Source organism: Protomyctophum bolini (genome assembly GCF_963924005.1).
Source record: "Protomyctophum bolini genome assembly, chromosome: 17".
Lineage (NCBI taxonomy): Eukaryota > Metazoa > Chordata > Actinopteri > Myctophiformes > Myctophidae > Protomyctophum > Protomyctophum bolini.
In genome coordinates, this window is record NC_137878.1 from 10,238,022 (window position 1) to 10,265,699 (window position 27,678).

The window sequence follows — 27,678 nt, forward strand, 5'->3', positions numbered from 1 at the left end:
AATACACTTACATTTGCAGGTAAGATATTCATTCAGTTAGGGTTAGGCAAAGAACCACACCAAACCTCTGAAGACAAGTGAGACTGCAACCACTGATCTATAATCAATTTGGGATTGATGATGCTGTAATAATGTGTGAGGCTACGGCAATGGCATATTGGTATTCCCCACTGATCTTTAATAGATTTTAACATTATTTAAACAAGCTCTATACACTTTAAATCTACAACCCCATTATCTAAATGTGATGTTTTAATTCATCTTGTATTTTTTATTCCGATAACTCAACTGGATGACTTCATGGTGATGATGTCAGAAAGGAGAAGGTCACTTGTCAGTTAGGAAGCTCACTGGGAATCGCATGGCAACGTCAAAAACAGGACGCACGCACGCACACACACACACACACACACACACACACACACACACACACACACACACACACACACACACACACACACACACACACACACACACACACACACACACACACACACACACAGTAGTGTACGATGGGGAGTCATTAATTAGTCAGCTAAAATATGAAAAGTATCAATCAATGACCTATAATTAACCCAATGAAAATGATGACAGAATAGAATGTCACCACAGCATCAGGAAATGAAAGGGCAACAGAAAGAGTGAGGAGGAGGAGAGGGAAGTAAGAAGAAGCAAAACCAATGGCATGAGACTATAGAGTGAATTGTGCTACACAATACATAGGCTACTATAGCTTAGTACAGGTTTTGTCCAGGGCCTGGAATTGTCTGAAGGCAACCCTTCAGCAAAGAGTCAAAGGCACAGTGAACCATATAGCAGCCTAATAGCCTTTTATATCACAACATCGATATGACCTCACAGAGCTTGTGGACACACTTGGGGATTCCCCTATAAGGATGGAAGATATCCATGTGTTCCTAATTGGGGGGAAAAGATGGATAGAGGATCATGGTAAACCAAGCAAAAAGCTCGAGGGTATCTCCGATTGCAGAGCAAGCGGTTTCCAATTCAACCGCCTGATAGTTTACTGTGTTTCTGTGATTATGAAGATATCATTGAGGACTTAAAACCTCTATAGTAAAACGGCCCTAAGTTACAAACGTACATGGACAGTGCTTCTCTTCTGTCTACATCTAGCCCTGCCAGAAATATTCAATCTACAGCGTACGCTGTGAGCATGTAGATCAGCTATCTTTTGTCAATGTTCCATTCGGCAAACTGGGGTTCAAGTGTTTGTCCCTGGCTTCGAAAATGGACCAGATCATATGGGCCTGCAGGACCATTTCCTGTGCTCCAGCATACTTGCAGAGGGGGGGGGGTCAGCATCATTATTGTCTGACGTCAATATTGGTAGAGGGTGCCAAGTCCACAGGTTTGTGTACTTTTTTATTTGCATTGTAGTCCCCATTGGGGGATTTAGATCGCCTCATATAAGAACTGTGTTTGGAAAATAAACAAATCATCCAGTTGAACAATAGTAAAAAAAATAAAATAAATAAAAATAAAGGACAAATACGTTTAGGGATAAGGGCTTTAGCAAATAGGGCCCTATGGGTATCTCTGGTGGTGCACAGAAAAATAATCTCTTTTGTATTTTTTAGACAGTGCTGGTGCAGTCCAGGAACTAGAATGATCAAAAATCATCAGAATATATAGCTACTTTAAAATATATTTGTCTGGTGTGCCAGTGCGACATTCAGACAGACATTCCTCAGTACGAAGAGTGAAAAGTAAAGCTAAGCTTACACAACCCTGAGGAGCACCAACAACATTAGTAGTTTACTCCGTTAGTGAGAAAGTACGCATACCAATGAATTAAATATGGATTCAGTTCAACTTCTTTGCCACCAGAATATCAGACTGTATTGTATTGGAAGCTGATGAGAAATATAAAAAGAGCACTCTTGTGTGATTCCCGTTATATACTTGTTCAGGTGTTTTATAATTAAAAGTGTGAAAACCACAGCCCTCATAGGTAAACTGACAGTATTCTTTGACCCGTATTCTTCATAATGTCATAATTTCATAATCACTATGGGTCTGAAATCCTTATTCTCGAGAACCGTTCGCCCCACTGACTTCAAATTCGACACACGCGTTTCACACGGCCACCGAGAGTGCAGTGCCCGGTTGTCCAAACCCGCCACAAAAGGCCTCCACTGCCCGGGCTCTGGACAGGGTCCCTTGCCCAGGGTCCATATATGGAGCTGGCCTGTTCGTACATCACGACACTCCATATTTGGGCATGCGTGACACAGAACTCCATATATAGGAATAAAGGTAGACAGAGAGACAGATCCAGAAATCTCCATATATGGGCATAAAAGGAAAACAGACAGATGGGTGGAACGGGTACTTGACACGGGTACAACGGGTATTGCATAGCTGGGTGCATGCAGGGCATGGATCTCCAAATCCCATCGTCACCGACTCGGTGCTCTATACAGCCGGGCACCGGTCTAGTTCTTTTAATTTTAACGTGGAGTTTTAAAACTATAACAAAAGGACAATCGTGTCTGCGCCATTGCATTGGCCTACCATTGTACACCGCTGCAGCAGCCTCTTCAATGGCCTCAAGCATTACTGGTCCATTAAAGTGAATAGAGCTGTCGCCAACGTCTTTACACCACCACTCTAGGGTTGACCCTTACTATTGCTTCTCCATCTGTCAAGCTTTTCCCCCCCCCTAACCCCTGCCTGAACCATCTCATTAACCAGAGAACGAGAACCAGCTGAGGAAAGGATTTGAAATATGTGTGAGAGCAAAATTACAAGCTTGAAAATATCAAAACAAATGAGAGTGACGTGAATTGTATTTAATGTGGAGGCCATTAAAATGGTAAAAAAGAAGCAATCTAAGTCTCTCAGCTCTCTCTCTACAAAGTGAAAGCTGTATCTAACGACTGGATTTATATCTGGGATAACAAGTCAAAGGGAGACAGACCAAAGACACCAGAGATGATGAACGGGAGTTCTTATCCTCATTATACACCAGTTACGACTAGTGGACGTGTCACACAACAATCATTCATTTTATGAAAAATTGGCTAAATTGGCTTATAACCAAATAAAAGGTTATGCAACCGCTCTAGGCTCTACTGTAGGTCCTCTAATGTTGCCGTCTCAAATGTTTCATGAAATCCTTTTCCCATAACCAGTCAGTTTGAGTTTGTTGTTTCAGGTCTACAAATATGTAGGACTGAAACAGTTGCAATAATGTAATCAATTTAATCCATCCCTATTTTGGGCTTATACATTAGGTGGAAAACATAATTCATTTTCCAACAGTACAGTACAGTACAGCACAGCACAGTACAGTACCATATGGTACAGTACAGTACGGTACGGTCAGAGCCATCTAATAGTTGCGATATTGAGGGGTGAGAAAACAGAACAGTCACATGGTTCATGTCCACGCACGAGCCCATAGACACGGTACGGTACGGTACAGCACCGCACCCAAATAGTATGACTGAACAAGTGGCCACCCTGGACAAGTGGAACTAGAATTAGTTACTTCTAGTAGTTAAAATTGCTGACGGCAAGTGCAAGAGGTTGTGGGTGTTCTGTTCTGTTATGAGAATTTGTATTATTTTGCCAGTTGTATTAAGTTACCTAGACAGTCAAGCGTCAGTGGCGTGCAAAGATCCCCCTGCAGTGTACAGTGTACAGTATGTGGACCATGGTGACATTGATCAATTCTTGATAAAAAGCTTCTAATGTATTATTTATGCCCCAAAATCTATAAATCTCACACTATTAAGGCAACCGGACGGTTCCACGCACTGCACAAGGTGCCCTTTTTTCACTTGATCACCTGCCCCTCTAAATGTCTGTGCACGCCACAGTCAAGCGTGATTATGAATCCCACCACAGCTCTAGGATATAGAACCGTCTGATTGGCTCCCAGGCAAGCATAGTTTTACTGAGGTTAGGTTTACGGCTAGGGTTAAGCTTAGGCATAGTTTTACTGAGGTTAGGTTTACGGCTAGGGTTAGGTTTAGGCATAGTTTTACTGAGGTTAGGGTCAAGCATAGCAGTCCTTAGGCCGGGTGAGATATCGTTGCCCTAAAAAGGGACAAGACATACAGTATGTGGTATCATTTTGTTCGTCTGACATCCAGGAGTGCTCAATTGTGTGATAGCAGTTTCAGAAGGGCAGCTGAATATAATTTTAGGGGTATAATCTGATTATGCAAAACCATATAATTCATTGTTATCTAAACTCCAAAATGATTCACTTTTATGCACATTTCTGATGTTTGAACCATGGATGGGCATGACCAACATCATAATAGAACAACAGACATGCTGAATTATACTTCTTGTCGCCATACCGGGCAAATCCACAATACCTGCCACTCTGAAATAGGGTACATCTTACATTTCTGAATGAAACATCATAGAATCATGAGTGATACGTCTTTTTATGAGTTTATGAGTATGTATAAACCATTTAGACATTACTTTGAAGAGTCAGGAATTATCAAACTCAAGGTTGTACCCCAGCACACAACGCAACTCAGGAAAACGTAGTAAATGAACACACACACACACACACACACACACACACACACACACACACACACACACACACACACACACACACACACACACAGTATTATGTTACTTCTGGAGATACTGAAATGGTTCTCTGTTTAGCATTCCAAAAACACATCCCTTGTCCTATCTATCAGAAGTGTGGTACACAAAACCGCACACGGTTTGTGGCCTTGATTTGGGAGAGTACCTCTGTGAGAGTCTGTCACATATTTACAGGATGTGACATAATTGTGAGTGCCTTTGCTGGTCATGGAAATCTGAATGCACTGAGGTTATTGAAGAAAGACGTTTTCAAGAGACATTCAAATAACTTGGCCAGACTTGGGATGTTTCAACAGAGCTCTTTGACCGACTGCAGCAGTTCACTTGTAGCTGCATGGTACCTGTCTGGGACCACCTCCAATGATGTGAACGAGATCCGCTACCATCTTTTCTGTGCCAGGAGAGGGGAGGCTGATTCCAGTCAACTCCCACCATGTAGAGAATGTCTATTTCTCCATGCCCTCCATGCCAATTACCAGACTAGAATATGGAGATGCTCTCTGCAGACCATCTGTACCAGATCCCATACAGAGTGGATGGACAACTGTTGATGGTGGAGAGTTAACAATTCAGATGTAGTCCTTGAGTTTTCGGCCTGTAAATGTGCACAAGTATGCAAGCTTCCTAACTGCAGTTGTCTCAGCAGCAATGGTTTGAGATGTACAGACCTCTGCAAACTCCAGACCTGTACAAACCAAGCACCTGAGGAAGATTCCATGCCTACAGTTGAACAGGACACATGGTGTAAGAGGTATGGTGTAGCACATGCTCAGATGCCCTCTAGGCCGCACACAGAAGCCTGCATGTGAACATAGACAGTCCGTGCATAGATGTGCCTGGTATGGTAGGCCTCAGGTCTACCATTCTGAAATGTAATTGAATAATATTTGGACTGACTGCTGGACAGCTGACAGTAGGCTCTCTCTCTCTGTGTGTGTGTGTGTGTGTGTGTGTGTGTGTGTGTGTGTGTGTGTGTGTGTGTGTGTGTGTGTGTGTGTGTGTGTGTGTGCGTGCGTGTATGTGTGTGTGTATATATATATATTTAAAGAGTAAAGAGAGCCTACTGTCAGCTGGCCAGCAGTCCAAATATTATTAAATTAAATTTCAGAATGGTAGACCGGTGGCCTACCATACCAGGCCTGAGGCCTACCATTGCGTGTCACATCTATGCACGAAATGTCTATGTTCAAAGGCTTCTGTGTGCGGCCTAGAGGGCATCTGAGCATGTGCTACACCATACCTCTCACACCATGTGTCCTTTGGGAAACCGGGCCAATGACATCTATAGAGGTAATTTGGTGTTTTCAGTGTTTACGATAGAGGGCGCTCTTCCACAACCTGTGCAACGTTAGTATTATAGGACATTTTGGATCCAAAATGACCTTGACATTGACCTTTGACACATGACCCTGAACTTGAATTGCTTCAGTCACCTCTTAAATCAACAAAATGTATACTTTGATGTCAGAATCATCCAATATATCAGATATAAGGGCCAAAAACAAGTAATCAGCTGCCATTTTGACATTGCCATCACATCATTTCATAAACTACAGACATGTAGCAATAGAAAAATCACATTGTCACTTTGTCCCTTTTTATGGCAACGATATCCGATAATAATTAAGGCCTCTGGCCTAAGGACTATAGTTGTGAAGTGTCAATCACAGCGTAGTGTGGCCAATCACAGCAGGGTTTGCCTATAGCTACGGTGGGATCCATAATAACGCGACAGCCAAATAGCTGTGACCTGCCCTGACACCCAGATAAAGCCATACACACATTGAGCACTCTTAGTATAGTAGGCTATAAATATGCCTGCAGAAAGCCACCGAGAAACGAACACGAACGCGTACACAGGCACAAAACACCCGCTAAACAGGCTGCATTAGCCTGTGCTTTTGTTATTTGCAGATAAATTATATACCGTAAATTTTGTTTTACCACATTTCCGCTTCATAAGACACGACACAATGGAGAGTGATGGGACCGAAGAGGACGCTGCACAAACAAAACTTAATGAGCCACATCCAAAAGCCAGCCCATGGCCTTGTATAAAATGTTCTGTATTCAGCCCCAGCGCAAACCTGACTAATATTATTTTCATGATTGCCATTGTGTCGCTGCAAACGGCGCCTCTGCAGAGCGTGAACACTGGGATTGTGTTTGTCAAATGTATCTTTTCCCCCGGACTCGGTTTCACAGTATAAGTCGAGTAAAACACGACAGCCCTACAGCAGATTGAGAATATGACTCAGTGACTCACTTATCGTTACTTTATGTATTAACTATGCTGTGTGTGTGTGTGTGTGATATGCACAGTCAGCCGCGTGGGTGGAGCTTAATTTCCATCCACCAGCTGTCTAAAAAAAGGGAAAAGAAGCTGGCCGACAGAGAAAACGTCCGCGGCTCTCTGGTAGATGTGGCGACAGCTATACACGTCTCGGGTGTTGTGCATGAACGTAGAGGTGGCGGTTGGTAGGCTACTGTAGCACGCTGGTTCTCAAAGTGGAGTCCGGGTACACGTTGAGGGGGTTCCAGCTGGGCAAAATGATGAACAATTAAATACTTTTTATTATATAAAAAATCTGTGAACTGAGTGGTGCAACCCCCCCCCCCCCCCCTCTCTCTCTCTCATTAGCAGGCAACAGTGCAGCACACTCTCTCTCTCTCTCTCTTGCACAACAGCGCCCCTACTGGTACTAATAGTTATACTCGTGCTCATTAACGTCACACGGACACATAGGTGATGGGCCGGCATAGGTGAACACGGACATTGCTGTTCCTTGGAGTGGTTGCACCACTCAAAAAAAAAGGCCAATCAAAAAGCTATCAAGTGAGCTTGTAAATCTGCTGTTTTTGAGAAATCTTTTCAAATGGGGGTCTGCGGCCAAATACATGCTGTAGCAGAGGCTGAGTGGGTGGGTGGGAGTCTGAGTGATGGGTTGGACTGTTTAGATGCTCAGTCTGCCTACATTTGCATAAGGAGGCCTCAAACATGCTTGATCATCAGCAAACGAGATTTAGGTATTGACTGCAGTTTGAATGATCACAAACTGTCCCTCAGGGAGTGCTGAAAGAAACATTTGAATACAATGATTTAAAAGGAATTAGTTTCCCCCATGAATCAGCAAAGATCCGCACAAATTGGAGGGTAGTAAACCGTCGGGGGTCACGCTCAAGGCAGTGCTATTATGTTGACTAAGACTAAAGACTAAGTCGACTAAGGTTAAGACTAAATAGGAGTCAGGACCAAGACTAAATGGTGTGTTATTCAAAAGACAAAGACTAAATATTTTCTGGCAAAAATTAACATTGCATTTAGACCAAGACTAAGACTAAACACTAAAGGCTCATTCATAGTCTGGATTTTCTGTGGTGGGGTGACCACCGGAGTTGAAATAACGCTGAGCGGTGGTGAGTAAAAACAGAGAGAAGGGCTGCATGGTGTGGTGGTTTGCTCTTCACCGCGGCTCGTGACGTCATGTTGTAGTCCGGTGCAGGGTCACCTCGCCACCGAAAATCCAGACTATGAATAACGCTTAAGCCGATTATTCCAAAAACTATCTTTTGAAAATATTTTCAAAATATTGTGGAAAAAATTAACACTGTCTCAAGGATGTTGAGTTTCACTTTCATTCCATCGCCTTATATGTCAAAATGTAAAATGTATGTGATTGCTGGTAGATGTGCGGAGGAGTTTCATTTTGTCCGTATCTAAAAGCATCATGTATCTCTCTGCTATAGGGGAATGCCAGCACAAATCAATGCGTCGTATTATAAACTAGAGCTTAATAACTCTAAAATAAGGATTGCTGTAACTTAAGCAGTAGGTGATGATTTGGTGGGGTTGAGGGGGGATGCCACCCACCTTGTTAGCAGAATGACCAAAATGCATTCCCCTTATTAGATATAGATAGACCTTTATTATTGAAGATGGGGGGGGGGGGGGGGGGGGAGTCATTGATGTCAAATCAATATCAAATACATACAGTGCCTACAATTTTCAATGTATTAGACAACTACAATAACGAAAAAAACAACATGGGTACTGCTGGAAATGAAACCTGCTACTGTATACAACTCAACTAATTTATGGCTATAGGTCCAGCTGCTATTCAAGCAAGCTCTTTATGTGCTGTGTTTCAAGCAGTATGTACCATGACAACCTGTGGGGATCAATAAGGGTCTATCTATTTAACGAGGTGGGCGCATTTTGGTCATTTTGCTAACAAGGGGGATGGCCCCGTTAGCAATCCTTACTTTTATAGTTAATAACCATTATGCCCTATTAGTTACTTCAGCTATTAGAAATAGCTGATCCACAATCACTTTAATTTCTTTTCCCTATTCTGGGCATGTCATACTATAGGTGCACATTCAGCAAAAGTAGTTGAACATTTGGCTAAAATAGCAGATTGTTGTGAGCTTGCAGATACAATATTTTCAAATAGCAGATCTTATCAAACTAACCAGAGCTTGTAGCTTGGCTTGTATAGATCATTCCTTGTAGAGCTTTTTGATCGTCACATTTTCGGTGAAGACGGGGGAAAAGGACCTACAGCATAGACCCCTGGGGGACCCTGGTCAACAAGAGTGCAAGTGGTTAATGTGGTTTATCATGTCTAACCGTATAATGTAGTTTATAGAGCGCCGAAGTCCTGACGTCACTCACTCATCCCCTGGTTCTGCCTGGTTCACGGAAGTAATTTCTCTATGGAGAATATGGATTTTTCGCCCTCTATCGATATTGACGTCAGACTTCGGTGCTCTATGGTTAGGTCAGGTGCATTGGTGGCAATGCCCTTGGACAAGGCATTGAACCCCTACCATGAAATGTTCTATATGAGCAGGGCCTGGCTGTAAACAAGTTCTTGAGCTTAGTCCAGTTACCCTGGGTAAACATAGTACCTTTCCTTTCCTTTTTACCTCTGGGGTCTCCACGGCCAACATTGAGAATCACTGCCTTACAGTAGCATAACCAGGCGTGGCCCGGGCATCTTTTTTGCGGTTTCATAAAGCTGCTGTCGTCAGTATATATACTTATTATCATCACTGCTGCATTGTCTGGAGGAAGCCGAACAATACCTACAAAGATGTATAACCTTGAAGTTTCATTACATTTATTAAAAGGGCCTCTTCACCCCTTTTGCAAACAGATCATATTTTAATGATGTTTAGGACACAAGAAACACGTTAATCATCGGGGGGGGATAACATCGTTATCATAGGTCAGAGATAAGACCTGTAGATTTCTATTACAGTACATTGACACTTTGTGCCTCCTGCCCTGCATGAGTCATCCCCTCCTGCTCTCTACTCTTCAATATTAAATCACCTGCCTCCTGCTCCGAGCAGCCTCGGACCACATTAATCATTTAAGTTTCATTTTTGTTTTTCTTGCACTGCGTCTCGCTGTATGAATGGAAGAGTGTGTGGAAAACAGAGCTGATTCATACAACCCTGAGAGGTGTGGGTGACCACAGCCTTGAAGTAAATAAAGCCTTATACACTGCGTGCGCGTGCTTGGTGAAAATACTAATTATAGACCATGTTGTTAAATTAACCACATGAACCCTATCGTCGGCGGAAAAGGCCAAACTAAAAGCTCACAACGCATCATGTTGTGAGCTTGTAGAATGAGAAGACATTTAAACTAAATGCTCCGCTCAACTTTCAAAGAAATCACAACTGCATAGCTAGATCATCTCAAATCTACTACAGGCTTGAAGAAAATCAAATTTGATTAGATTTTTTTTGACATACAGTAATTAAACATATTCTTCATGGCTAATCATGAGAAGCATAAAACTAAATCAATGACGTATTCAATCATCACATGTTACACCGTGTATCCTCCTTGACCACGATATTGATCATGCCATATTGATCGTGTTTGTGATTGGCCTCTTTTTATGGTATACAGTAGGCTCAAAATGATTTATTATCTATTGATCTAACAGGACATATCCTTGGGTATAGTTGAGAGGTCAGCATTGCTGAAAAAAAAAGTACATTTGCTTAAGTACTATACTTACTGTAAGTACACACAAACACACACTCGCACGTGTGCGTGCGTGTGTAGTCAGAGACTCTGTCCTACTGAACCGCTATGCACTGTGCATGTGAAATTTGTCCGAACTATTAGAAGAAGGATATGGCATTGGGGGGGGGAACAGTTAGGGGTTCGGTCTCTTGCTAAGAGACACTTTGACACATATAGACTGGGTGGATCGGCAGAGGAACAAACCTGCAACCTTCCAATTTCCAGATGGTCTCACTATACCCACTCAGCTACAGCCCGGAATGTAAAAAAATCACACCCGTGTGAACTGAGTGTTGCAACTCCCCTCCCCCCCCTCCCCCTCTCCTCTCTCTCTCATTAGCAGGCAACAGTGCAGCACTAATACTATCTCTCTCTCTGTTTCTGGCACAACAGCGCCCCTACTGGTATTCATAGTCATATACTGGTGCTCATGGCCACATAGGTGAACACATACTGTAGGTGAACACGGACATTGCTGTTCCTTGGAGTGGTTGCACCACTCAAAAACAATCACATGGAAAGTATTGTGTATCTCAAAAGAAAATGTATTTCTGTGACTGAGCTTGTCTTGCTCCATCACTCACGCTATAATGAACACTCTACACTACACACACTTTCTGACTCGCCTTCATCATCCCAAGGAGTCTTTATCTCAAACAATCCTCTCCTCCTCCCTTTCATTAGTGGAAAGGAAAACAGCAAGCAAGGCTTCTCACCTTGGTCGTGAAGACCTTGGCCAAGCTGCCAATTTCATGATTTGATTATGATCCAGAGACGTGAGTCACTCTCCAGAGACTCTTCTTGATGATAGTCAGTAAGGGAGGAGACTGTCACACTTTAGGAATTGTACATAATGCACAATTTCATTCGGTACGCATAATATGACACGAAATCTGACTTCAAAGATTTGTTAATCCCACTTAGCTATAGCCTACATATAAATCACTAGCCGGAGTAACAACAAACATTCAAAGGTGATAGCCAGGGCATGCACATCGACTTGATGGCGCTATAACATGTGAAAAGGGTGCGATATATTCCTCAGCCTAGTAGGAAAGCATTTGAAAGATTTCCCATAAATTGCACGCTGCGTTCATGATTTGAGGGTTTTTGTTAAAAACGGGCCAATCCTGCAAACTTTGAAAGCCAATGTTAGCCAATTTGGATGGAATATGAAATATCGGACAGATCCGTCTTGAACACATGACTGTGTGTGTAACGATTTGCGGGACTTTTGGACAGAATCTGGAGGAGTAATATCCAAAAATTTGTTTTTCAAAAGTCGGCCTCTTGGTGGTGCTATAGCAGGCTGTTCTGGAAAATGTGGTTCATCGTTGGCATCTAGGGAGTGTGTGTGCAACATTTGGCATCGACCACGTTAACGGTGCCGGAGATTAGCTGGTAACAGACGGACGGACGCACACACACACACACACACACACGGACGGACGGACTCAAAAACACGGACGGAGTGCAAAACATACTCTCTCCCCATGCCTTCGGCCTGGTGGAGACACAAATGTGTAGGCAAGGGGGGTGGCCAGTAAAGTCTATGGACTTTGAGGATAGTACAATGTTTGTTTCGAGCACTTATGACAATCACATAAATCGTTTGCGAGCCAAGTCTTTGGACTTTGAGGTTTTTACAATGTTTAGAGTACTTATGATGTAAATTGTTTGCTAGCTCTGGACTTCAATGTTTGTTTAGGGCACTAAGTATGAAGTAAGACGTCATGTGGCAGCCACCTGCAAGTGCTCTTTGAGAGCGGTGTTGAAGGAGAGTAGGGGTCTCAGCTCAAATACACTCATTAAGTCCCTCTGTGCAGATCGTTTAGAGAACATCCTCTCCTCATAGCCAAAGGAGATTAACGGCATTGCAGTAACACCGTCAAAGTAATAACCTATAAGCCCAGATATGTGTTAAAACTAGCCTTCTCCGTCTGGCTTGACTGGAGAGTGCAGACAGGGCTTAACAGATTAGGATATCAGTGGAAATGGGTACTGGCAGAATGTCGCTAACTGGACTGGATGGTGACTGGACTCGACTGACATGGTGACTGTATAGGCTGTGTTGTGATGTCGATATCGGTGTGGTGGTGGGGTACTTACAATGGCTGCGTTTCTCAAAGAAATGTGTATAGCTTCCTTGAACAGGAGTGCAGCGCATGCCCTCTAGGCCGCACACAGAAGCCTGTGTGCGATGAGAGTATGATGCTCATCATACTCGCATCAGTTTGCAAACTGAGGTAGCCTATACTGTAACAGGTATACTATGCCCAATAGGGGGCCATACCAGCCCTGCTGTGTGTATGTTTGAACTATAGTTGTGGCAATTCAGTTCTGAAATATACAGCATACAGTATAAAAGTATTTTACACCGGAACAAACAGTTGAATGGTAATGACAAAGAATGACTCCACATCTACGGAATATTAATGGACCATTCCGTTTTGTCTCTCAGATAGGAACCATCATATTTTTCAATCAATAACGCGGCCATAAGAGAAAATGGGCACGCTGCGCCGTCTCTGCATAAATCTAGTTTGACATGATAATAGCCACCTGTTAGATATCATCTCTGTCACCCAGAAACCTTGAATCTCTATGTCTCGACTTGTATTTGTTTATACATTTTTTTAAAAAAACCATGGATATTGATGACCTACTTCGTACTACACGAGGTCACAAAAAGTAGAGAAAATAGCTGTTCAACAAACTAATCAAATCTCCTTACAGTATGTAACATCATGGATTACTAATAATCAAAATCGTGACACTTACGTATAGGCTGTTTTCAAATAGGTTCAAGGTTTAAGGTTCTTTATCATCTGTCTACCGAGGAAGAAATTTGTCAGACGGCCAAGCTACACCAGGCTTTTCTCGCAAAAAGAGGTTTCATTCCACACACCTGGTCACCACCATCACTATACCAGCACCTTATTCTGTCCATAAACACGCGGTGAACCACATTACAGATTCATTTCTGCAGGCGTGTCAACATTTTTATCCGGCAAGCCAGCATTTCTTCTTGGCAAGCTAAAACTACAGTCACTACAGGGGAGGATTACAGTATCTGAATCACGGTAATCACCTCCGCCATGATGCACAGACCGTCCAGAGGACTTGTACGTATAAATGGGACCTCACCCAAGTCAGCCTGACATTCACCCAGCGTTTTCCAGTGGAGACATACAGTCTACCTCGGGTTGGAGAGGTCAGGTCAAGCAGCAGCATGGCAGCACAATGGCTTGCCAAATTACAACACTCCGCCGGGGAGGGAGGGGGGGAGAGAGAGAGAGAGAGAGAGAGAGAGAGAGAGAGAGAGAGAGAGAGAGAGACGTGTGCGCACGCTCACCCACACATACCCACACAGACAGAGATAGAGATATAGTTTCAGAAATTAATTTGACCTAGCAGGCAGCACCATAGTAAGGATCAAAGACACAGGTTTTGGGGAGAGAACAAGCTACAGAATAAGTTGCGTAACGATTATTACAATACAGGATAACATTATAAGAGAGTGTATAAAGATGACATTATAACATCCGACCTGGCCCCTGTGCCTGAGCTGGTCAGATGGTGTGCATAATGTATAAGCCTCAGATATAAATAGAGGCATACTGTATAGGTATTGTGTGCATTCTATCACCAATGCATATTAGATGTTGATGCAGTGACATGATGGTGGCACCCTGCTGCTCAAAAGGTATGGGGGCCTTTATGGAATACTCATTTGTCCGTGGCTGAGCCCCCCTGCGGTGTTATAGTGTTGCCGTATACTATAGGACAGGCAATCCAGGTGGGGTTCAGTGCCACTCTGTTCCTATTGTGCTTCCTGAAAAGGCAAATATCCTATTACCTGTCCAGCTCTATTCATCGATTTGCATGTCATGGTGCATATAGGTCAGATGAAGTAGTGGGGGGAAAAGAATGCTTTAACCCATTCTGACCTGAGATCAGATTCATACGAGGTTTCCACCGGACACACACGGGTCTGATGAACCCATTCTGACCTGAGATCAGATTCTAAAAAATGTCAGTCGTTCTTCGATTTTTCAAAAATAGCAGACCTACAAGCTCGTAGCGCGCCACTCGGTGGCGCGCTATGAGCTTGTAGATCTGCTATTTTTCAATAGCTAAAGCATAACATAGTGCTAACACCAAAATGGGTGCCCGCCCAGAATGGGTTAAAAGCTTCCATCCATTCGTTTTTTTTATTTGAAGTATCTTCTCCTGTAAGAAGTGTATAGCGCTGGAGGAAAAGCTATCGTCCAGTCGAGCAAGGCAGCAGTTAGTTAATGGGCTGGAGGCAGGACAGAGGTTGTTCACTGCACCACTTTTTTGCCCGCAGAGCGTCCACAGCAGTGTCCTGGGAAATGAACGGCAGTCCCCCAGCAAGCACAGCAGTGCAGAAGTTTGCAAGGTAGAAAATGTTAGCTCTGATAATGATGCCTGTGAAGTCAAAGTCTGTGGTGTCCAATATAAGAACAGCTTGAGACAGAACCACAGCCGGCGTCTGGCTGTGAGCCTTGAGCAGTGGGTTTTATTCTAGTCTAGACTAGTGGATCAGGGCCCATTTTGAACATCTCGAAAAGCTTTCACATGAGCCCAGCCATCTGACCAACCTTTAAGTGGTCAGATGGATGGGTCCCGGATGGGTGGTATACTTTATAGATGTTGTGCCATTTTTCTGTTTTGTACAGTATGTGTCTATGTTGTTAACATTACTCTAATAGTTTTTTCCTGGCGTCTGCCCAGCTGCAGCACAGTCGGAAAACGAGGAAGCGAGTTGATCAAACAGAATCCATTTCCGGGTACTGGTTTGTCTATTTCTCGCTCAAATGTTTTCAAAAACATTTATGAGAGAAACGTTTAGCTGTGATTGACACTGTGTGTGTGTGTGTGTGTGTGTGTGTGTGTGTGTGTGTGTGTGTGTTTACATGGCTGTCATGTTGGAAATAGCAGGTGCTCCGAGGGTTTGATCAGGCATCAGTCCGTTATAGAGCAGAGCCATCATTATCCAGAAATAACAGACCGGTGAATGTGGCAATTGACCAATCAAAGTCAAGCATTCAACCAAGCTGTGTATTGTAATAACTACAGTATAAACTATGACCACTCAGCCATACAGTATCCCTTACGCACAACACATAGACACAAATAGCGGGCGGTTAACTATGATGTGCACACACGTGTTGTACGACTGTACGCAACTGTATGCGTGTACGTGCGTACGCGCAGTTCCGACACGCTGCAGCACCCTAACGCCTCGTTGTATTTGAGACGAGGTCAAATCGATCGGGTGACACGTTATATCCTTCCTTAGAGTACGTGCAAAAGCCTTCCTTCGAGGAGGAGGAGGCTGTGTGGGAAGGAAAGGAGGGGAGGAACTAGAATGCTGAAATGGAGGTCAGCTTTCTGGGCCACCGTTTCCCACGGGCCGGCCGCGTCGGTGACCACCGGCGCGCCTGGGGAAGAACGGAAGAAGGAGAAGAAGAAGAAGAAGAAGAAGATGCAGCGGCGCAGCAACGCCACCGACCGCTGCGCGGTTATGCAAGCCCGGAGAAAAGTGCAACACCAGCATTGCATTGAACCCTAAGCTTGGAGGAGCGAAAGTGTCAGCAGTACACAAATGCATGGGAGGGAGGGAGGGAGGGAGGGGGGGGGAGCGTGAGAGAGAGAGATGGGGAGAAAATGGAGGGAAAAGGCGAGGAGGGGGTAATTCAATCACATCAGTGTCCTCGTTCACAGGACACAGAGAGAGAGTTATAAACAACTAATGAAATAAGCAAAAGCTGAGTCATATAGTTGTCCCCATCTCTCTCTCTCCGTGCAACAACAAGAGATAGAGAGGGGTGGGGGAAAGGGGGAGGGACTAACCAGTAAAAACGAAATGCAGGCACTGAGAGAGAGAGAGAGAGAGAGAGAGGAGTGTGTGTGTGTGTGTGTGTGTGTGTGTGTGTGTGTGTGTGTGTGTGTGCGTGCGTGCGTGCAGTGGAGGCCAGGGGACGTGGCGAGAATTCCTCTGTTCCTGTGGCTAGGAAGGATCAAGAGGTCACGTTCAAATACAACAGAGAGAAAAACTAAAACCCTCTCCCATGCAACTTCTCACGCGTCCAAAATAATCCCCCCCCTAAGCTGAAGACTGCAGTGCACGCGTGCTCTCCAAAAACGTGCGTGCATATTGTGCACTGAAGTCTCGAGACCATGCAATACCATCCTATATATACAGCAGTGGTTCACAAACATTTTCATGACATATTCACTTCATCTGAAAAGAGGTTTTTGCCAATGACCCCATTAGAGAATATTTTCTATTGTGAGCTTGTAGATCGGTTATTTAGCCGACATTTTTAATAGGACTCGTGTGTTGTGTTTTTGAGATCAGGATACAGTTAAACCCAGCGAACTTGGTACTGGGCTTAGATTCAGATTATGACTTAAGGTATAGATACATTTTACGAATAGCCCTATATGCCGCACGGCTTACAATTTTACAAAAATGGTTAGATGAGGATCCCCCTGACAAAATTATGGTATGAAAAATGTGGATACTGAGAGATTATCATATGTATTAAGAGGCACTCTTGCTGACTTCGTTAGAGACTGGTCACATATTGCAAGATATTTAAAAGAAGAATGTAAAAGAGTAATATGGGTGTGACAACTGTATGAGAATAAGTTAAACTGTATGATGGGAGTATATATACGTGACTGCTACTTTTTCTGTATTACTATTTGCTGGCATGTTTGTACATCTTTGTAATGTAATGCATGTTTATAATTTTGTGAAAAAAAAACAATACAAATATTGAAAGAGGACTCGCGTGTTTAAACTAGTCCCTCATTTCCCCAGTCCCAAACTTTTTAGAACCAAAAATTAAAGAAGTTTGCCCGGGACACAAACTAGTGAAGAAAACAGATCTACAAGCTCACAATACGTCGCTTCGCGTCACATTGCAAGCTTGTAGATCGGCTATTTTAACTACTTCTTAAACATTTGTTTTCTCATTTGTGGAATTTCTTAGATTTTTCTTTGATTTCTTCATGAAATTACTGAAAACAATCATTGAATGATTTTTTTTCCGAATGTTTAAAAAAAGAAAAATAATTAAAAACAAAATGAAGGAAACAAAAGAAAAGTATAAAGGGACCCATAAAAATGTGTCCGTGACCCACAAATGGGTACTAGTGCTCTACAGTGGTTGTGTGTAGACTAGAGTCTATAGGCACAGCACTAACTATGTTTTCTTCATCGTCCACACAGCACCATACCCGTCGTTCTCCCTCTGGGGATGAGGCTTTTATCTCTCCTCTTTGATCTTGCCTCTTTTGCTCGAGTCAAGAGGCAGCAAAACGCCTCCAGCCAACATCATCGGGTCACCAGGCGAATTAGCAATTAGAGAGAGCTGAACTTAACAGAGAGCTATAGCTTACACGGGGTAACAAAACGTAAGAGTAGAGGGGTCGCATGCAGCAGCCTTCCACTGTGAGGCCTCAGGGTTCCATAGTGTATCACTGCACACAGCCACGGTCAACAGCAATAATTAACTATTAAATAATGTTACATAACTTTTACTGTATGTCCTATAGGATTTTAACTCTAAATGTTTGCCACTCATCCCAGACTCCACTGATCAGGGGGAGATATTGGGCTTCAGGTTCAAGGTTGTGCTCTATCGTTACATCTTGTGTACAGTTTTAGAAGAGTAAACTTTGTTTGGCTTCCTTCAGAGAGTGCGGACGATGGGGAAGAAGCTTTGTAGCAGTCTGTTGCCAGCTGGCTCTGAGACTGGGGAGCCATTTTCCATGCGGCATCATCTGAAACAGGGGAGGCAGTATTTGTCACCAACTAGGTGTCCTATACTCGACCCCAGGGTTTCATTGATTGATTGAAGTATATGTATTAACAGTTTGCAGAATTACAGTACATTTCAAGCATAACTCTACAAAAACTGTCAACTGTGAGTGGACGACCCAATAAAGCATTACTCGTTTACAAGAGGGGGTGAATAATAGAGGGGGTAAATAATGGGGGAAAAACTGGTTGGTGGGGGGTTCAGATTTTATGGGGGCCAGTTTCGAATTGCAGACGTCCGTAGGTGCACTTTGACAGCGGTTTTGAAGGAGTCAAGGGGTCCGCATGTCTTAATAACTGTTGGTAGGGTGTTCCACATTTTGATGGTATAGGAGATAAAAAATAATTTTGTCCCTTCTTTGTGCCGAATCTGGGTTGTACATGGTTTGTTGAACTCGCTCTGGTGTTGTGGGTGAACTTCGTTGACATTAAGGAAGTATTTAGACAGGTACATGGGTATCTTGGTGGTGTATCGAATCTTGTGGACCAGACCCATTGCAAGATGCTGTACTCTGTCGCCAACCCTAAGCCAAGTAGTAGTCTGGAGCCTTGTTTTAAGGGCCTTTGAGGTGCTGTGGTACCAAGAGGTGCATGCGTAGTCGAAGAAACCTTGTAGGCTACGAGGGTTCCTGCTAGGGTCTTTAAGGTGTTTTTGTTGACCAGTGAGGAGATCCAGTATAGGAATCTTGTTCTTTGGTTGAATTTTTTGATTACGTTGGTGACCAATGGTCTAGTGGAAGAGAAGGGAAAGGGAGACCACGTCCAACCACTGCAGATGTGCTACTGCATAAATAAGTACTGGATTGCAGCTCTAGCCCAGAGTGTTAACCCAGACAGAGTGTACAAATGTATCCAACTAGAATGTTGTGTGCCTTTATGGCGTGCTCGCGTCTAACGCCACGTGGTCCGTGTTGTTGTTTCTCTGTGAATATCATGTGTCCGAGTGAGAAACACACACACAAAATATATATGTATACAAAGCATAATACAATTCCATGTTGTTGTTCTTTCCCTGTGAATGTCGCGTGTCCGCTGTCCGTGTATATTTTCGGGCTATATCGCATCACGGAAAGGTATAGGTATAGGGCCGGTGACGTCTTGCGGCCGCGGAGCATGGGGGCGTAGGCGGCGCTTCCGTATGCGTCGCGGACATGGTCTATGACTTGGCGAACTGAACTTGCGGACAAAGTGTGCGCTCACGACTTGTTTCCGGCCCAGAATAGATGCTATAGTGCATTTGGTTCCATCAGAGTTAAATTGCCACTGATGATTTGACTGTGAAGGAAGTGAAAGGTCACACACAGATCCATTTGTGTATTTTAAATGCCTATCCATCAAAATGCATCTCACTGCGGCAAATGCTCTGCTGTAATGTCACAAATCGTTCCACTCTGTACACTGACAGCTTGTTGTCGTGTCTGTGGATCCATGTGTAAATGTACAACATGCATGACATACACTGTATAAATACATACATGTAGTTATGTCATTACTCATTAGTGAAGCGTGTATTGCATAGACAATGTAAATGATTTTCTTCTAGAAGGACAATAAAGATTCTATCCATCCATCCATCTATAGTACCCTTGCAATGGTGTCTTTACAGTGAAGAGTCACACGTGACATTAATCAGCCTTTAAAGAGCATGGACCATGCTCCTTATTTACAGAGACACAACAATTCCCCATGAGCAAGCACTTGGCAACAGCAGCAAGGAAAAACGCCCCTTTAACGGGAAGAAACAACACTAAAACAACACTGGCTCAAGGTGGGCAGCCATCTGCCTCAGCCGGCTGGGTGTCAAGTGTCACGCTGTGGACAAACAACTACAAAGTTATTTTAACCCTAGAACACTGAACCCAACTTTTGTCAAACCGATGTAATGTATTCCATACATTTTATTTCTCATCAAAAGATATTAAAGTACAGCAATATTTGGCAATTTGAGGTACTCTTCTTTAATATTTCAAGATGAAACCGGTGAAAAATGTGGGTATTAATTTAAAAAGATATTCCTAAAATAGAAAAAGATATTCTTTTGGGAAATGCTCGTTTAGTCCACCCATTCCTGGGATGTGATAATGGTCCAGTAAAAAGCATCATGAAGCTACCCAAGGACCCACCTCAGACATCAGCAACAGTATGAAAATCACAAACATTATTGTCCAGGTTTATTGTTCTACGATTAAAAAAAGTTACTCTGGAAGGTATACATTTGAACTGTGCTTCACTTCTGTGATGTTATTGCTGTTGGTTGGAAACCTGTTTCCTGAAGTGAAAAGTGTTTCTTTTCAGGAAATTTAAAATAGAACTTTATTATTCGTTATAATAAACGTTATTCAGTCATAAGCTGCATTAGGAAGATGTGCCTGATGAAGGCCTAAAAGGATTGAAACATATTGCGCCAATAATATAGTTACATTGTTTTTGGAGCTTAAATACAGTGTGTGGATGTTTTATCCTCTCCTTGATTCTCACCTTGATGTCCAGAACCTTGACCTAAATACAGGCATAATAAGAGCTGCACATAAATAATCTTCTTCTGTGTGAAATGTTCGGCTATTTTCACAGATGTTGTGTGACACTCTTCTACGAGTATACAGCAAAGTACAGCATGTATGAAAAAAACATAAAAGGTTGGAGAGACAAGGTTTCTGCCCGTCAGCACCGATATGGACCCATGCTGTGGAGGGAGTTTTCCTTTCACTTGAGCCGTACGTGCCATTCGCATTTTGATACTGCATTGTATTAATTCATTATAAGCCTACTGAAGCAAACCTCCTTCCATGAAGGTACCGCTTATGTGTCTAAGACTTGTTCCATCCCATCAGAGCCAATTTTCACCAATTCTCTGATGATTGCCTCAAGATCTTTCTGTTCAAAAGGGACTTCACACACAAGACTCTCATCCATGCCTCTTTCTGCCGTCAGTGGGATATTTCAGGCAGAATTAAATACGTGGATTTCCTTTTGGAAAATGGAGACTATGATGTGATTCATAATATCACAGCTTAACAAAGTTGGGTTTAAAATGTATGTTAACCATATACATATGTATACCATAATGACCAAAATGATGTATATGTTGACCACCTATTTTGGACAAATTTGTCAAAATCTCTCAATATTTTTCTATTCGAAATTTAGCAGATCTATAAAGCTCGCATTGTGAGCATGTAGATCAGCTATTTTCACTACGCAAGTGGTTACGAAAAATGCCTGGCCTTCTTACAAATCAAAACCCTTCCTAAATGGCATTTGCCAAGAATTGATTTCTATATACCGGTAATCAGTGCCCAACATGGGGGCCATCACCCCCTGCTAATGTCACACACTTGGACTAATTGGCAGCTTGAACATCAGTATGTCCTTGTTGGATACCTCCACAAAATGTTTGTTCCCAACAGCAGAATGGAATCACAGGTACTATGATCAAAGGAAGTGGTTCCAAAGCTATTTTCCTTGGAGCCCTATATGACACCAACATGAATGCATTGGCAAACACACGTGTAGGACACACACACACACACACACACACACACACACACACACACACACATACACACACACTATTTTCGGGGCGAAACCCAGCACTCTTTAGCTAGTGGAGATGCGGCGCACAACATGGATTTAAAAAGCAACAGTCGCAGGTATATGGACTATAGTGTTTACAACTGATCTAATGCCTACATTGGTCATGACAACAGAACAGATAAGAGTATAGGCTAATTGTGGCTTAAATGACCGAAATGATGGGAGACCATCAATGACCCCCAGGGGTCATTTTGGTCTGGCTGTAGCCTTGTCGATTTCAGGTTATTCAAAGTGCAAACTTTTACATTCTTCTAAGTTTGGACAGGATCGAGACCACTGTGTTGATCGGTGAGTCATCCTCAACCTTTTCAGAACTGATTTAAGAGCATTTCCCACAGGACTCCAGTCAGGTTCTGTCTGGTGTGACGAACTATCGTCTGTCTGACTGACTTCCACGTATGTGTGACGTGTGTGTGTGTGTGTGTGTGTGTGTGTGTGTGTGTGTGTGTGTGTGTGTGTACACTCAAGTATGTGTGTGTGTAAGACTTGTTCCATCCCATCAGAGCCAATTCTCTGATGATTGCCTCAAGATCTTTTCTTCTGTTCAACAGGGACTTCCACACAAGACTCTCATCCCATTATCACCAAGTGAAAAAGGGGGAAGTTGTGCTGCGGTATATTTCAGAATAAAGAGATAATGGACTTGCTCATATATATTTTCCTCTCCCATTATATTTAATGAGAGTGGACATTGCCTCTTGCCTGAGGACAGCGAGAGAGAGAGAGAGAGAGAGAGAGAGAGAGAGAGAGAGAGAGAGAGAGAGAGAGAGAGAGAGAGAGAGAGAGAAATAGAAATAGAAAGGGGGGGGCATGGTTGTGTGCCAATAGGCGACTCGCTATCTGGTCCCGGTGACAACGATCACACCCCCTCCCCCTTTAAACCCGCTCTGCCAGCAGCAGCCTCGGTGCGCCTGTTAAAACACAGCACACTCTCTCGCCTCTCCTCCCAGCCCCTGCAGTTCCATTATCTCCTCGTTGTTGTGTGTAGTAGGCTATACTTCGTGTGCGGGCCGGGGCGCGTGTGTCAGACTGCATGGTAGTAGGCGATCATGGTTTTCGGGGTTTTTCAGTAAGAAGCCCATTTCTAGGCCAGCAGCAAGTCGGACGGACGGACGCGCGGTCGGTGTGTCTATAAAAAAAAATCCAGTCGGACTGTCTCCTATAGGCCAACAACGGGGGACGCAACGCAGGCAGCCAGAACACACAGTCGAGCATCTCTCCCATCTCTCTGTCCTCCCCGACACCCAACAGGACTGCACCTCGCCCCGGGTGGTTCGCAGCGGACCCTCTTCCCTTGGATCGGGTAAGATTCGAAAACCAATCTGTCAACAACAGATACCTTAAATATTTAGCAGGGCAGGCAGCGCTGAATTGTTAATAATATAGATGGGCTAGTAGTCGAGACCTCTATGGTCGAGACGAGCGGAGCGGATGGCTTTGACAGCGACGCAGCCCGGACTGGGGCATGCACGTTGCTGCCTGATCTGCTGCTGCTGTAGTGGTGCTATTGTTTATCAGGACACTAGTGTTTCCACGGCAATGTGGGGGAGAAGCGACTACCGTAAATAGGCTACGCCGGTCGGTCAGTAGTAGAGGTGACACCGTGTACAACCTGCTGTCCTCAGTCTTGTTCCTGCACCAATTCCTCGGCAGGTAGCCGAGGTAGGCTACTATAATATAGGACAGTGAGTGTCCGACAGTCTGTGTAAATAGTACATCATTTACTAAATAGACCATCAGCTGTTTTGGTGACTTTAATAGAGCATGCCAGCATGCACAATTGCCCCGTGGACCGTGTCATTCTTGCACAAAATGGACGATCGTTAAAATGCATTGATTTGATTATAAAGTAAATAATTTGCCTATCGCAGATGTTAACGTCATAGTCTGACAGCTTTTGTTTTTATGAATGAAGTGGACGTTGGTGCGTCTCTCTCTCTATGTGGGACATGAGGCGAGGATGCGCTTTGGTGCGATCGTGCTTCATACAACTCTGCTGACTGACTGTTCCTTCTTTCCGCACGAATCGATGCTTGAAAGAAGCCAGAAAGAAAGCACACCGCACACGGTTTGATCATTTGTTATTGTCCGCCAGAGAGTATTAAGTGAAACGATGTCCCTGTTTCACTAGTAGGCTACGAGTGTGTGTAGTAGGGCAGGCTGTATGACGTGACACTGTTCAGAGCGCGTCACTGTGATGGTACTGTACTGCTGCACGCCTGCACCAGAAAGATCTGTCCTTGTCCCTCGTTAATAGCGTCTCTATTTCTCGTGTCAAATCACTCAAATGTATCATTTATCATTCCATGTAGATGTAGCCTACTACTGGAGATAAAGGAAGTGGGGTACGAGACGACCCGTTATTTATTGAGCCAGTAGGCGGCGTCACGGCAGCACTGTATTTTCAACCATCACTGTTTCAAAGGGATCATATACCTTGTCCTTGTGGCCACAGTGACGACAAGGGTATGCTATATTAATTATAAGACGTCGCCATTAAGACCTTACACAAATTAAGACACAGGCCTACTTTATTTATATAAAGGAACTCTAGGGAATTTGTATTCTCCCATACAGTGAAAATGCATTTGATTTTTCAATTTTCAGCAGTCACACAGTCTGCAGATTTTTGGCTAACTTGTATAGCTTTAAGATCATCACAATTCAGGTGTCTTAGCAGCAACATCAGTAATGGTGAAACACATGAGGGGTATAGGCCTACAGGTATAAGAACAAACATAAGAATAAAGATATATAATTAAATAAACAGATTATTGTCTATAGCACTGGGTCTGGTGATCTAACATGTGCAGCTGCACATTCTATCAGTAAATTAAGGATTTATCACCAGTGAGAACATGCCTGCAGCCTGAATATGGATCTATCACCAGTATGCATGGATACAAATTCCCTATGGTGTCGCTACAAACAATGAAACGAGCCAGTTTCCGACGACTGACAGTGGTTCATAATGAGTGTATGCTACTGTAACCGAGAGCTCCAAGAAGCTCCAGTGCAAGCCAGATGTTTGCCATTGTTGGGGATGCTCTGCTGTGATACGCAATCTTATAGAATTGTATAGATTCATGTGTAGGGCATCCCGGGTCATTAACTAATCCCATATGTAGTTCTGCCAGGTTCTCCTCTAGACCGTGGAACCATTGGCACACTTGTTTGGATGCTCTAATCTAAACTGAACACGGTGGAACTCTTTATTGTATATTTATTTTTCTATTATTTTTTATTTATGATGTGTTTTTATTGTGATATGGAATGGATTCCCCCGAGTCTGAAATACAGATTGAATTGATATACTGTATATGGACAGGTTATCAACAGTGAATACTGGTACATAACAGTGATAACAGTGATATAGGATACAGGTACAGTGTCAATCAGTATAGCAGTGATATACTGTACCTGGATAATGTCGGCTCAACAGTGAATATGAATATAATGAGTAGCGACCTAGTCTATCAACAATGATGCGTGATTATAATACTCACAACTGTTATCCTTAACTGTGATCAATCACAGTCCTCCTGTAGTGTATACATGTCACCCCCGTAGGTCACATCTTTGTTTTTATATAGTTTTATTTACATTACATAAGCTACATTCACGTGCGCACATGCCACACACACACACACACACACACACACACACACACACACACTCCCGGTAGTTCCATTACTTTCCATGCCAGCCTCGGTATTAGCCACTGAGACCTATTGATTTAGTCAAATTCCTAAGTAATTATATTCGGAAGCTGAATAGCAGTTATAGGTCTAAAGCCACTATACGGCCCGGGCATTCTCTGATTGTCATTTAATTTCCCAATAATGAACATAATGATGAGCCGAGCGCGGCAGTGTTGTGGTCATTAATAATGACTCATTATTGGTCCTGCCCTACGGTTAATGCAGGGTGCCTGAGGAAATATTCATTGATGAATATTCCGTGATGAATATTTCATGATGATTATTTTGTCTACGGCAGAAAAACGCTCTCTCTGCTTGAGTCATTTGTGGCATGTGGTTTCGGAATAAGTAGTTTGTGATGTTTAGTTCCCGTTGCCAGTGTTTACTCTTGCTAATGCTAGCCAGGTTGTTACGTAAGAAGATAAACGGATGGTGTGACGGCACCATTACTGTGTCAGTAACTCAGACACAACATACACTCACGTGCCTTAATTGTGCATAACATGCATAGACACACAGTTGTGGAACGTGTGGGTTGTGTAGTGTGTACAAACACACACACACACACACACACACACACACACACACACACACACACGCGCACACACACACACTTATAAGCAGTAGTATTCAGTGACATATGCCATTCAGTTCAACTAAGGGCTGAGAGAGACAGAGAGAGAGAGAGATTTGAAGACTCTTGATATTTTACAACTAAGCCTTTAATGCCAACAATGCAGTCCTACTCTACGCTGTAGTTGCTATGGGGTGATGAGCAACTTGACAATGTCCTCTCTGTTAAATAATGACAGATGTCATGAAGGAACTGTCCCTCCAGTCCAGGTCAAGTCAACCATCCCTTCCAGTCCTAGGATCTTGACTCAACGTTTGGCAACACTTAACCTGATCTACAAGCTCACACAGACGGCATGGCGATGCAGCCGATCGGCTAGTGTCCGCCATTTGTCCTACTCTGAAGTGTATAGGGCTTAAGTGGTTAAGTGCACAAAATGAGTTCGGGCAGACGAAAGTGCATGTGAGAGAGCATGCCGCCAACGCGAGGTACAGCGTGACTCACTCAGGAAAGCGATTAAGTAGGCTACAATTTGACCTGTCAGGTTAAAAATGACATCAGTCCTAACATAGGTCTGTTCATCATTGGTGATTTATAAACAAGATTTCTTTCTTTTTTTTTAATATTCCGTTACAACAATCCTTCATGAAATCATTTGATTTTACAACCTCTAGGAAAGGGCCTCTGGGTAGACAAAATATAAAAAGAGATTTTGATTAACTGTCCAGATTTGACCGTGTACTGCAGTATTTTGTCAATATAGAATGCACATGCAGTAGCAGTGACCCTTTTCTGTTGTGATGCTGTGATGTCTGTCCTGACAGCATGTATGGACGGAATACATTAGCCATGCAAATGGTCTTCACGTCACTTTGAATTAGGGCTTCTGACCATTAACACGGATGCAGGAGAGCGATAGGTGTGGGAAGCCGAATTAGACTTGCAAACACACACACACACACACACACACACACACACACACACACAATGACTCATCATCATTCAGCTTCTCTAAGACAGTGGTTCTCAACCTGAAAAATCACACCCGCGTGAAGTGAGGGGCGCTCTTATCATCGTACATCATCATTTGTTTGTATTTGCTCAGACAATATGACGTAAAATTCTCCATTCATTGTCAACGGGCATTTAATGTTTGTGGAGGACAAAGTTTGTGGACAGACACCAAAGCTGGATATAGGAGGCACACTTAAGCTCTGGCTATGTGAAAGTAGTTGGATCTTCTACGTCCTCATATCGCAACACAATAATGTGTCGTGAGGTTGTAATGTCAGTGAGAAGT

At 43.3% G+C, this 27,678-nt stretch overlaps 1 protein-coding gene across 1 annotated transcript in view; it reads left to right on the forward strand.

The window, feature by feature from the left end:
• The first annotated feature begins 23,055 nt into the window (after positions 1 to 23,055).
• LOC308331337 (hippocalcin-like protein 1) overlaps positions 23,056 to 27,678 on the forward strand; it is a 42,479-nt gene continuing 37,856 nt past the window's right edge. Inside the window, exon 1 of the mRNA XM_080786733.1 lies at positions 23,056 to 23,406. The gene's annotated coding sequence lies outside the window, so the exon portion shown is untranslated. The remainder of the gene's footprint in view (positions 23,407 to 27,678) is intronic.